Source organism: Neovison vison, chromosome 8 (genome assembly GCF_020171115.1).
Source record: "Neovison vison isolate M4711 chromosome 8, ASM_NN_V1, whole genome shotgun sequence".
Taxonomy (NCBI): Eukaryota; Metazoa; Chordata; class Mammalia; order Carnivora; family Mustelidae; genus Neogale; species Neogale vison.
In genome coordinates this window covers 91,330,913-91,343,967 of record NC_058098.1, presented here as the reverse complement: position 1 = coordinate 91,343,967, position 13,055 = coordinate 91,330,913, and the positions used below count along the sequence as shown (strand labels likewise).

The following is a 13,055-nucleotide window of genomic DNA, read 5'->3' as shown; positions in this document are numbered from 1 at the left end:
GTATGTAATCTTTGTACACTTGTCTGCTTATCTTAGGATAAATTCTTTTTTTTTTTTTTTTTTGAAGATTTTATTTATTTATTTGATAGAGAGTGAGAGAGAGAATGAGAGGGGAGAAGGTCACAGGGAGAAGCAAACTCCTCATGGAGCTGGGAGCCCAGTGCAGGACTCGATTCCGGGATTCCGGGATCGTGACCTGAGCCGAAGGCAGTTGCTTAACCTGTAACGGCCTATTTAGCCGGAGTGGCCCCACCTCGATTGAACAGCCATTTTGTTCATGCAGTAAAACTTAAACTGACCCTGCCCACCACCCCCCCCCAACCAGTCCCAGGTAACAAAGCCCCAATACAAGGGTGGGTCAGATCAGGTAGAGTTAACAGCCCAAATGCAGGGATGAGCCAGGTCAGGTGGAGACATCCAATCAGTGGGGCGCACAATCTGTCTCCCTAGCTACCAGGGAGTGTGGGCCCCACCTTTTAAAGGGCTCCAGTTCTGACCAAGGTGATAGGCTAGTTCAAACAGCTACTATGGGGTGAATTGTAATTCAATTGGCCACCCGTGTGTGACCTAGCATGACTGTGCAGCTTTCTCTGTGTGTTGCAATCTCATTGGCCACCTGTGTGTGGCCAGGCCCAACCACATGGCCTTTGCTCTATAAAAGTTAGTCTGTAAGGCAGGGAGGGGTTGCCCTCTCTGTAAGAGACGGCCCTGAACGGTCAGTTTGATTCTCGATGCTTGGCACGAAATAAAACTTTGCTTGACCTTCGCTTTTTATCAGTCTCGCTCCTTTAATCACGGACCCATTATTGGGGGACCTTTCAAACCAACTGAGCCACCCAGGCGCCCCACTTAGGATAAATTCTTAAGAAATAGAATGGCCCAGTTGAAGGATATGCACATTTAAAATGTTGATTTATGGAACCAACTACCCTTAAGAATGTTAACTCCTGCCAGTGGCACATGAGATTGCCTACATTGCCAGTAATCCTGTGTTGTATGTTTTTCATTTCCACATCTGACAGGTGAAAAGTGGTCTTGTCACTATAATATGGTAGTTGAGAATGTGACTCTGATAGATATGATGTGATATGGCATATGACTCTGGAGCCCATCTGCTGGGGCCTGAATTCTGACTCATCCACTTACTGTGTGACCTTGGGTAAGTCATTTAATTTCTCTCTTAGTTTCATCTTTGATAAGGTAAGCATAATGATAGCACCTGTTTCAGAAGAATAAGTCAATTAATTAAGTAAAATGCTTCAAATAGTAATGGAGACATGCAGATCAATAACTAGGACTTAGTATTTTTTTTATATTAAAGATTGAACATCTTTTCAAATGTATTTTGGACATTTATGAATTTTTTTAGTCACTTATTCATGTCTTTTTTTTGTTTTGCTTTTTTTTTTTAATTTTATTTATTTATTTGACAGAGAGAAATCACAAGTAGATGGAGAGGCAGGCAGAGAGAGAGAGAGGGAAGCAGGCTCCCTGCTGAGCAGAGAGCCCGATGCGGGACTCGATCCCAGGACCCTGAGATCATGACCTGAGCCGAAGGCAGTGGCTTAACCCACTGAGCCACCCAGGTGCCCCTGCTTTTTGTTTTTTTAAGACCTTTTTTTATTTGACAGAGACATAGCCATAGTGGGAACACCAGCAGGGGGAGGGAACACAAGCTGGGGGAGTGGGAGAGGGAGAAGCAGGCTTCCCGCTGGGCAGGAAGCCTGATAAGGGGTTCGATCCCAGGACTCTGGAATCTTGACCTGAAGACAGATGCTTAACAGGAGGCACCCAGGTGCCCCTGTTTTTTGCATGTGCTCCCAGTAATGTTTTCTTAATAACTTAAAAGAGGTAAGTTACTGATTATAGTATATAACAGAATTGTTCCTAGTTTATCCTTTGTCTTTTGACTGTGTTTATGCAATTTTTTTCTCTTGGGAAGTTTTATATTTTTAGGTAGTCAAAATAATCTTTTTTCTTACAGTTTTTCCTGCTGCTAGGCTAGTGTTTAGAAAAGGCATGTCTCCCTACCTCAAAAACATAAAAAATGGTTACTCATTCTCTTTGAGTACTTGGTGTGTGTGTGCGCGTGCACCTTCTTTTAATTCTTTAAATTTAATCTTGAAGTCTTTGATCCTTCTGGAATTTATTTTGATATGAAGATAGCAGTTGAGATCTGGCTCTATTTCTTTTCAGTTGTGTGCTGCCCCAGACCTGTTTATTAAAGAAGAAACACCAGGAGCCTTTAATCTTTTCTCCCCTCCCCTAATCTGAAAGTAAGGTAATAGGAGATCTCCATTTTGGAGAATGAATTTCATGTTTGGACTCAAGTCATTCAGTTGCTTAGCTGTGGGATGAATATGCTGTGAAAAGCAGTTTGGGACCAGAGTTCACGGCCTGACTCAGCGATGAAACTGCTGCATTCCCTAGTGTAGCTTCCCTGCTGGCTCTTCTCTGGAGGCGCCTTCTAAGTGCATCTTAGTTTGAGGACTGCTCTGAAGGGCCATTGTTAGTTTGGAATGACAGGTTTTGTGTTCTTAAGAAACAAATGAAGTGATTGTGGTGGATATTTCCTTACTCCAGCCTGAGAGTATTGGTGGGGTGTTGATGGGGGGCATTGAATGGTAATGAACACATTGTGTTCTACCTGTGCCCTCATCAGTTCTTTCTGGAACTCTTTTGTCCCATCTAATTTCTTCCCTCTAATCAAGATGGAGAAAGAGGAATTCTTCTATAACCGAGCTCTCATATATCCCTGTGGCAGCTGTCATTTGCCAAAGATGTTGAAGAAGGGTAGCTGACTTTTACATGGCATGTGTTATGTGCCAGCAACTGTTCCAAGCACCTTACATTTATCGTCTTTATGAGATTGGTTCTGTGTACTGAGTTGCATAGTGTCCTCCCCAAAATTCACATCCACCCAGAACCTATGAGTGTGATCTTATTTGGAAATAGGATCCTTGTAGATGTAAGCAGGTTAAGATGAAGTCATACTGGGTTAGGATGGGCCCTAATCCAGTGACTGGTGTTCTTATACGAAGAGGGATACATAGAGGGAAGATGTCCATGTGAAGATGGAAGTGGAGATTGGAGTTGTGCTGCCACAAACCAAAGAATGTCAAGGATTACTGGCAACCACCAAAAGCTGGAAAAGGCAAAGGAAGATTCTCCCCTGGAGCCTTCACAGGGAGCATGGTCCTGCTGAAACTTTGATTTTGGACTTCTAGCCTCCAGAACTTTGAGAGAATAAATGTCCTTTGTTGGAAGACACCAACTTTGTAGTGTTTGTTACAGCAGCCCTGAGAAACCAACACATGCTCTTTTATTATCTCCATTTTCAGGTAAGAAAACAGGCCCAGAGAGGTCAGATACTCTGAGATCTGTCTAGGCTGCTGCTCTGCTGGCTGGGCACTTACTGTGAAGTTCCTGATGTTGCTGTTGTCAGCTCTGCACCTTCGCCATGGCCATCACATCTTCTGGTAGTGCTGGCACTGAGCTGCTGGACTAGCTTCTTCTCTAACTCCGCAGGCCACAGCCTTTCCCCCATTCTTGCCCATTTCATGCCCTAAAGCCAAAACTCCTCTCAGGGGCTTCTGGCTGTAGCCTGATCATTTCAGCAGGTTGCTTTGTGGACCCACTCTTCCAGGTGAAATCAGGCTTTTATTTTTCATTTCCATGCAATGTCAGAGCAATGTGGGTGACAGTTGTGGGGAGGGTCACTCAACTTCTTCTGGCAGTCATTATAATGCTTCCCATTTCTGGCCTGCTATACTTCCTAGAATTCCTGTCAGTAGACAACTCATGTCTTGATTGTTTTTGGAGCTTCAGGGTGTCTCATACAGCTCACGTGGCACATACCAGTTCATGGCTGTGAGCAGAGAAGCGGCAGCATCATGATTGCATTGACTCTGAGGGTCCTGGTCACCTGTTCTTGATTAACCCAACATACTACAGTGTTTCTCTTCTCTGCCAAAGTGAGCGGAGGGGATAAGGATGTTATCTGACCCAGCCCATCCCCCTAAACAGCAGCTCCTTGTTTGCCCATGGCCTCTTTTGCTGGCATCCCAGAAGGGATCTCCTCCCTCGGCACCCCATTGTTGGCTGCAGAATCTTACCTACTTTCCATTATGAACCTTTTGCTTTGGATCCTGCTCTTACTCTTTTTTGTTTGTTTGTTTTAATTTTATTTACTTATTTTGAGAGAGTGAGAGAAAGCACGAGCAGGAGTAGGAGAAGAGGGAGAAGGACAAGTGAGAGAAAGTGTGAGCAGGGGGAAGAGAAGAGGGAGAGAGACAAGCAGACTCTGTCCTGAACACGGAGCTGGAGGTGGGGCTTGATCCCCCAACCCTGAGATCATGACCTGAGCCAAAACCAAGAGTCAGATGCTCAACCCACTAAGCCACCCAGATGCCCCAATCCTGCTCCTATTCTTAACAACTCTCACTAGACTGAGCTCCAGGAACTCAGGAACCATATTTGTTTTGTTTTCTGCTGTATCCCAGGACTGAGCAAAGACCTGACACTTCTCTAGCCCCTCAAGAAATATTTATTGAATGAAGAACTGAATATTGACCTTGAAGCTTTGGAATCCTGATTTTCCTTGCTTCTTGATAAAGCCAGGGACCAGATTAAGAACTTCAGAGGCCTAAGCAATAGAAAGATTATGATGTCCCTCATATTTTCAGCCCTCAATGATGAGGGAGCACGGGGCTGGCTGAAGACAAAGCAAAAGCTGGCGCCTTGCACCCCCCTCTCCATCCGCTCCCCCTCTGTCATATGTGTAGCATCCCTCAGGCAGCCCTGACTGCCATGAACAATAAGCAAATAGTTAACTTGCAGAGCTCACAATCCTGCTAGACGGGAGTCTCCCATGGCTTACAAATGTCCTAAATCTCACTAACAAAGACGATTGATAGCAGGATTGTGACCCCCCACCAAAAAGTCTCCCAACTATCTTAAATATTAATGGCTGGTCTAAAGACAACATTGATCCAGCCGCAAAGGGCAAGGCCTCCAGTAGGCCTGGGACATCCTGGCACCTTGTAGGCCCTCTTTAGCATGTGAAAACTCCACTGAAACCTCCCTTCCCCTCACCTTCCCCCAACCGCAGGGTACATAACCTGCCATCCCTCACAACCCGGGGCAGCAGCTCTTCCTGCCCATGAGTCCTGTCCCCGTGCTTTAATAAACCACCATTTTGCACCAAAGATGTCTCAAGAATTCTTTCTTGGTCTTCGGCTCCGGACCTCAGCCCATCGAACCTCACCTAGGTTCTAGAACTTCATCACTCACTATGTATTTGAAAAACAATATTTAACACAGAATCAGTATAAGGAAATTCAGCAAAGTATAAGGAAGATCTAGCAAAGTTCTGTTTTTTAACATGGTGACTAATTAGATAAATATAATTTAAAATATTTGCAATTACTGTTTCTGCTTTGCCAGTTTTCTAAGCACATGCTTTTGGATAATCCTGCCTGGACCAGTCCTTTCCTCCCTTTGGATTTCTTCATTTCGTCTTTATTCCATCTGCTAAAGTTGCCAGCCAGTCTCTTTCACCCCCATAGGGGTGTCTGGCTCCTGAGACCTCCCAGCCTAGGCTAAATGCTCTGGGCTCACTGAGGGCTTGCCAAGAAAGTCAAGTAGAACATGCACACTGCTAAAGAGTACCTCAGGGAACTTGCATGCTGGGTTACGATTTATAGTCAACATAGCGCATTGTGCCGAGTGATTACACTTGGGCCATTTTTAGTTGTAATAATCTGCTTCTGTGATCCTGTATGTGGAAACCGCAGAAGAATATCCCTTTGGTCCTCCTTCCTGCATCACTGAGAAGATGCAGTCCCACTCTGCCATTAATTAATCTCTGTTATTCTGGCTTTGTTGAAACCATTCAGAGGAGCAAGGTATGATTCTGGAAGTGTAGAGCCCAGGCCTCCTACAGGCTATTCCAAGGCTGTGACCGTAATCAATTCTGTTGCTATTTCATTTCAAGAGCTTAAAATAGTGTTGGAAACTTCCTAGGGAAAAAGCACCACTGTAACTTCTTGGCTAAGGAAGCAGTGTGTGTTGGCTAGAGCAGAAGCAATGGCCAAGGTCCCAAATTCTTTTCTGGACCTATTGATTTAGGGTGTGATATTCGACAATCTGAGATGCTGTCCTATAACTCTGATGGTTCATCTTCAGCACAGAGAATGATGTGGGCCATGCCTGTAGAGAGAGAGGCTGACATTGGTCCCCTGTGATCTAGGGGAGCCTCATCATTAGATGGCCTTTCTTTCATTTGAATTTCTAGTTCTTTTAAAAATTTTTTTAAAAATATTTTATTTATTTAGAGGTGTCTGGGTGGCTCAGTTGTTAAGTGTCTGCCTTTGCCTCAGGTCATAATCCTAAGGTCCTGGGATTGAGCCCCACATTGGGCTCCCTGTTCAGGGAGAAGCCTGTTTCTCCCTCTCCCTGTGCCCCTGCTTGTGTTCCCTCTCTCACTGTCTCTCTCTCTGTCAAATAAATAAAATCTTAAAAAAGAAAAAAAAAAAAAAGCCAGGATTCCAGAATCAGCTGACCTTGGAAATCTACCTCATGTTTAAAAAAAAAAAAGAGATTTTATTTATTTAGAGAGTGAGAACAAGTGAGGGAAGAGGCAGAGAGAGAAAGGGAGTGAGAAAATCTCAAGTAAATTCTACACTGAGCACAGAGCCTAATGCAGGGCTCCATCTCACCACCCTGAGATCATAACCTGAGCTGAAATCAAGAGTCTGATGCTTAGCCGACTGAGCCACCCCCCAAAAATTTTCAAGGGTTTTTATTAAGTAATTTCTACATTCAGTGTGGGGCTCAAACTCACAACCCTGAGATCAAGAGTTGGTATGCACAGAGTCAGCCAGGCCCCCCTCTAGGTCTTCTTCTTCTTTTTTAAAAAAAGATTTTATTCATTTATTTGGCAGAGAGACAGTGAGAGAGGGAACACAAGCAGGGGGAGTGGGAAAGGGAGAAGCAGGCTTCCTGCCAAGCAGGGAGTCTGATCTTGACTTGGTCCCAGGACGCTGGGACCATGACCTGAGCCAAAGGCAGATGCTTAATGACTGAGCCTCCCAGGTGCCCTAACTCTAATGTAATGTAGAAATCCTCCCCCTCTTCCGCAGAATTAATACAGTATTTTTTTTTAAAGATTTTATTTATTTATTTGACAGACAGAGATCACAAGTAGACAGAGAGGCAGGCAGAGAGAGAGAGAGGAGGAAGCAGGCTCTCTGCTGAGCAGAGAGCCCGATGTGGGACTCGATCCCAGGACCCTGAGATCATGACCTGAGCCGAAGGCAGCGGCTCAACCCACTGAGCCACCCAGGCGCCCAGTACAGTATTTTTTTAATGAAAGATTTTAATTAAATTAAATTTATTTATTTGACAGAGATCGCAAATAGGTAGAGAGACAGGCAGAGTGAGAGAGGAAGGGAAGCAGGCTCCCTGCTGAGCAGAGAGCCCGATGTGGGGCTCGATCTCAGGAGCCTGGGATCATGACCTGAGCTGAAGGCAGAGGCTTTAACCCACGGAGCCACCCAGGCACCCCAAATTAATACAGTATTAATGCGTACATTTTACTTGAATTTGTTTTATCATATTGCTTTGTGGTGTGATTAGATCAGTTCATTTTTTTTTTCCCCCAAGATTTATTTTAGAGAGAGTGAATGAGCAGGGAGAGGGAGACAAGTAGACTCCCTGCCCAGCAGGGAGCCTGATATGGGGCTTGATCCCAGGTCTCAGAGATCATGACGAGCTGAAATCAAGGGTTGGACATGTAACTGACAGAGCCACCCAGGTGCCCCTAAATCAGTTCATCTAAGGGATGTGAACTTTAATAGGGTCTAGGAAAAGAAGGTTAGGTTTGTGTGGGGCACACACCTTGGCCTTGGATAGCCAGAGAGTAACATTTGGGCACCAGGTGCATGATGAGCCAGATGGGAGAGAACAAACTCTTACCCCTGGAGAGCCAGGCATGTATTAGATGCTTTTCATATATTTTCTTATTTAATTATCATAATGCAAAGCAATAAAGTATCATCTTCACTTTTGCACACGGGCAAGCTGAAGGTCAAAGAAGTTATGTAACTTGTCCAAGGTCAGATAGCTAATAAAAGGCTAGGATTTAGGATTTATTTCTCCTCAGGTCTGTCCAGTTCCAAAGCCTGTGCTGTTTTCACAGAGCTCTTCTGTCTCTGACAAGATTTGGGGAGAGGAGAGAAGATGGAGAGATGACATCTTTCTCTACCTCACAGTTTTACTCGTTGAGACGTGTTTAGCCAGAGCATCCTGTTTATAGATGCTAGGTTCTATATATAGAGATGCTGCAACAACATATGTGGGAAGGATACCAATTGGCCGTAGGGGAGGATTAAAAGAAAGCCTTTGTTCTTTACCTGTAAGTTTTCATTGCAGTGTAATCTACAAGTGTCAGAACACTACTGGTGACTCTGGTTCACTGCTTAAGAGGCCCTGTCCTGTTCTCCAAATAAAATTTGTTGATATGTCCCAAGGAGTGAGCCATGATGGGGGCAGAGGTGAGGGTGTGGTGTGCCCTTACTGGATGTTCTGGAGCTGGTGACACCTGTTATGTGACTATTACAGTGAATTATTACTGAGTAAACAAGAGGTGTCTCTCTTTTGCCTTTCTAAGAGAGACCAGATGGCATTGGGTGCTGGCCCAGGTCCAGGGAACCCTGTCCTCTGGGCTGACAGAGCAGACAGCTTGAGTGTGTCAGGTGATGAACTAAGAAGAGACAAGGCTGGACTGTCAAGTGGAATCATTTCAGGGGCACGAAGAATGTGTGTTGCCCCTCAAAGACTTGCTTTAGCTCTTTGCTAGTGTTCGGAATTCCACAAGTGAAATTTATTTCCCTTGATTTAAGTCTTTGAGACCCTATTAAAAATGAAGAGATTCCAGGAAGGGGTCTGACTGTGAAGCATTTTGTAAGTGGAAGTGTTAGTGAGTGTATGTGATTGATTTCTGAGAACTGAACTAAGGCAGGGACAGAGAGGAAAGGGCACTCTGCCCTCATCATAGGGACAGGAAGGAGAAACAATATATTGAGTTTGAGATAAAGGCCCTGAAAAGAGAAGTTGGGTCCCTAAAGAAACACTTTGTTTTCTTTACAGTTTTGACTGAGAAGACAAGCGGCCGAGGGTGATGGGGTTGGAGGCTCATGATTCCAAGAGGGAGTGTTGCATGGAGAAACTTCCTGTGAGCATGCTGGGTATTCAGGCAGGATGTTGCCTGGAGAAAAGCTGACAAGCAGAATGTAACAAGGAGTGTAGGACCTTTGGGTCTGTGGTTTGCTGTGATGTCCTCAGACAAGACCAGCACAGATCTTAGGAAGTGGGAGGCAGCTTCCCAGAAGTGATGTAAAATGGTGGCGCAAAAGAGGCTGCTGATGACAACATGGGCAGGGCACTTCCTCAGAGGTTGCTGGTCACAGACAACTTCTGGTCTTAATTTCCCAATGTGCTGTGCTGAGAGAGGGCTTTACCAGAAAGCAAAATACGCCATGTCAAAAGCAGTGACAAAGCATTTGGGGTGTCCACACAAAGGTGCAGTTTCCCCTTGTCCTATAACTTTGTGGAGCCAAAATAGCTAATCCGGAGGCTGCCAGATAGTGCCTGTGATTCATATCTACAACTTTTTTGACCTGAGAGCCTTTATAGTTCACTGTTCATCATCTTTCATCTAGCACTGCTTTCAGACGGCCTTTGTGATCTGAATTCTCACATCTTTTCTCCCCCAGGGAGTCTTTGACAGAAACAACTCAAATTTCAGTGCCTTTACCAGCTCCTCACAGTTGGGTTCATGGATGCCCTCCACTTCCAGTTTGAACTTCTACGGTGTCCACATTCCTACCCCAAGTCTAGAGCATTTTGTTTTGGTTCAGTTCAGTCCTCTGGGGTCCTTCTAGCACATTTCCCTAGAAGGCTCTTCTAGGAATAGTCTCCACCTCTCACCTCCTGAAGTTTGACAGGGTCTGGACCTCCCTCCTTAGTGGAATTAGCACAGCTCTGTAGAGTTTCTGGATGTAATACACCCCTTCATCCCTCCCCAACCATCATGGCCCCATACAGAAGATCTAATGATGTAGCTAGATCTGTTATCACCAGGATTTTGGAGCCAGTGCCCCCAGCAGGGTGGGACTCCTGGATAGGTGTACCATACTGTGAGTGACAGCTCTGTTTATTACTCTCTGCCTCTCCTTCATTTCACCTTTATTTTGGCTTTTTCCTAAGGGCATCAGGCTCCGTCCAGTTGCCCTGCCTGGACCCCCTAGTCTTGTTTAGGGCTATAACTCTGCTCAGTCAACACCTTACCAGAGGCTGGGGCTTTTGCTTTCCAGCCTTTCTCAGGACAGGTCCCTTCTCTGATACTAGAGACCTTTCTTTTTTCCCCTTCATCCCCCCACTAGAGACTTTCTTCCATCTAGGCTTCTGTGGGTAGGGTCTTGCCCATGCACAGATCTCCCAGTTGTTGACTATCCTGAACTCTGCCTGCTACTCTTTATTTTTGGACTAATTGGATGTCATGCTAGTCTGCTCAGCTGTACTTTCAGAACAAGCTTCTTAGCTTAGTTGGGCTCTGTTCTGAATTTCATGGTAGTTCTCCAACTGCCTCTGCCCCCAAAACAGCTTTTAATATGCATTTATAAAGTTTCAGAAGGGAGATAGAGAATATAATATCTTCCAAAGTTATTTAACTAAAGAACCATTTTTTTTTTTTTTGGAAGGAATATTAAACTCTCACAGAATATGGTGTTTGGTGGAGCACAGTTTGGGATAGTATGAGGCTTTATCCTAAAGGAATAGACATCAAATGGAGGAATTCCAGGTGGAGGTAACGGGACAGTCAGTGAAAAAACACTGTTTGCGGGTAGGAAGTCTCTCTTGGTGCCCTTCATTCAGCAAATGCCTGCTGAGCACCTGGTGTTTACCAGTCTTTCTGGAGGAATCACTTCATGTGGTCGACTGCTTAACTCTGTGTTGTCTGCCCAAGGACAGCTCTGATCTGGAGTAAAGCTCTAAGGTGGGGAAGATGTAGGGATTCTACATTCTTTCTCCCACATTCAAATCTTCTTCCTCTTTCCACCAAGTAAAACAGGAAGTAGTGAATGAGGTGATGCCATCATCAGCTTCTGGATCCAAAGAAGGAAGCTTCTCTGAGGCTGCTTTGCCCAGGTTTGACCTCTTCCAGGATTTCTCTAGCACTTCTGAGCCCCACTTCCATCTCACTTTGGGAGTATTTGTCTCAGCATCAGTCTCAGGTCTTACAGCTAGTTCAGGATTTCAACTTCGCCTACAGAATCGGTGCCAAGTGGGATGGAGCTCATTCTTGTGGAATGATTATGGCATTGTAAATTTCTGTTCTGCCTATGAAATCCCTCCTTTATAGCTCATGGGTAGTCCAGACTATTATTTTTTTTCAACCCTTCAGTGGAGATAAACCCATGCCCTGTAGGCAGGCAGTCTTGCAGGTGGAGATCATTTAAATCTGGCCGGGTGGGTGACCAAGAGCCAGGAGCTGCAGCTGGCAGAGCTGGTCCCCAAAGAGGAAACTAGTTGCTTCCTCTATATGCCATTCTCAACCAGTACAGCCAGGAAAAGACCACTTGAAGCAGACAGAAATCTCTAAGACTTCTTATTAAGAAATTTTAGGTCCCTTTGAGACCTTGATGTATGTATGTGTCTTTACTGTCATGAATGAGCTCTTTATTGGCCAATCTTAACTCAGTTGTATGAGCTAATCATGAAATAAACTATATGCAAAGGCTTAGCTTTGATCCTGCCTTAAGGTATGATGTTCATCCCGTTATTAGCATCCTCTACCCACAGGCCCCACCCCAGAGACCTTGGTCCAGGGCCCTTTTCCATTCTTGCCACTTCCTCTGAAACGCTCAAGTTTTAACTGAAGATCAGGGAGTAAGCTCACTTACAGGAAGACTGAAAGAGGGCTTGAAATGGGCATTTGGAGGTCTTCAATAGAGTCAGTTATTTGGTCCATCTGTTATAAGTATTAGTTGGCATGTAACTATGTAGATGTGGTAACTATAACTTTGTATAACTGTGGAAGGCTTGTTTTACCCAACAGGCTTCCTACATGAAGACATTTCTTAAGATTCTATTCTTAGTCTCCTTCTCTCCTCATCTGTACATATACTATCCCTGGGTGATATCACCTGTGCTTATGGTTTTAGCCATCACTGATATGTCAGGAACTCTTATATCTCCCTCTCCAACCTAAATCTCTCTTCTGCGTTTCAGACTCAGGATGGCCAAACACTGTTACCAAACACTATTACCATCATAACGTGGGTGGCCCTCAGGTCTCAAGCCAAATTGTATTTTTCATTATGCCATCCTCTTCCCTTCATTCTTCTATTCCTTCCTATTCCTGTTTTTCCTCTTTTGTTCTCAGGAGCATTGCCATCCAGGGTCATTAGTAAACTTGCTTCTGCATCACTGTCTTCCATTTCCCTACCAGGAATTAAGTAGGCTCTGAGTGTAATGTAAGATTTTTAGACTGTCCCTTTCTCCCACCCTCCCTCGCTTGTGCATGTGCACACACTGTGTCTCTCTCTCTTGTTGGGGTTCTTGTCTACAAGGCGTCTATAATTGAATTCTATAGATAAGTTAACAAATAGGAAAAAAAAAGAACAATTAAAGGTTACACTGAGGTTCAGATTCTTGGTAAAATGGAAGTTTTGGAAAGGAGTCATCTGACAGCTGAAACCTGGGGAGAAAGCTTCATGGAAGAGATGAGAGTAGACCATGCTAAGTAGGGTAGGGACGAAAACACCTCTGTGGGAGCATGTGGAATGGGAAGGTTTGAGGTATAATCCTCACCTTATCTTTTGTGCAAACAGAGTAATTGGCATCTCCCCCACTGGTTTCTTCTGTAAATCACCACTGAACCTCATGTAGTTTGGTCCATTTTGAAAGCTTTTGAGGATTGAGTATCCTAATATCACCCATTAGATAGTTGGAACCATCTTTTCCCTTAAAAATTTGGCTCAAAGTGTCAT

The 13,055-nt window shown here is 44.6% G+C and overlaps 1 long non-coding RNA gene across 7 annotated transcripts in view; it reads left to right on the top strand.

The window, feature by feature from the left end:
• Positions 1-13,055, top strand: part of LOC122914959 — a 112,299-nt gene that overhangs the window by 33,215 nt on the left and 66,029 nt on the right. For 4 of the 7 annotated variants that reach the window (XR_006385983.1, XR_006385984.1, XR_006385980.1 and 1 more), the window contains 2 exons: positions 1,023-1,159; positions 2,197-3,270. The exons of 1 other annotated variant lie outside the window; for it this stretch is intronic. This is a non-coding gene — a long non-coding RNA (uncharacterized LOC122914959). Of the gene's footprint in view, positions 1-1,022; positions 1,160-2,196; positions 3,271-13,055 lie in introns of those variants that run through there. 2 more of the 7 variants (XR_006385985.1, XR_006385982.1) reach the window with 1 other exon arrangement.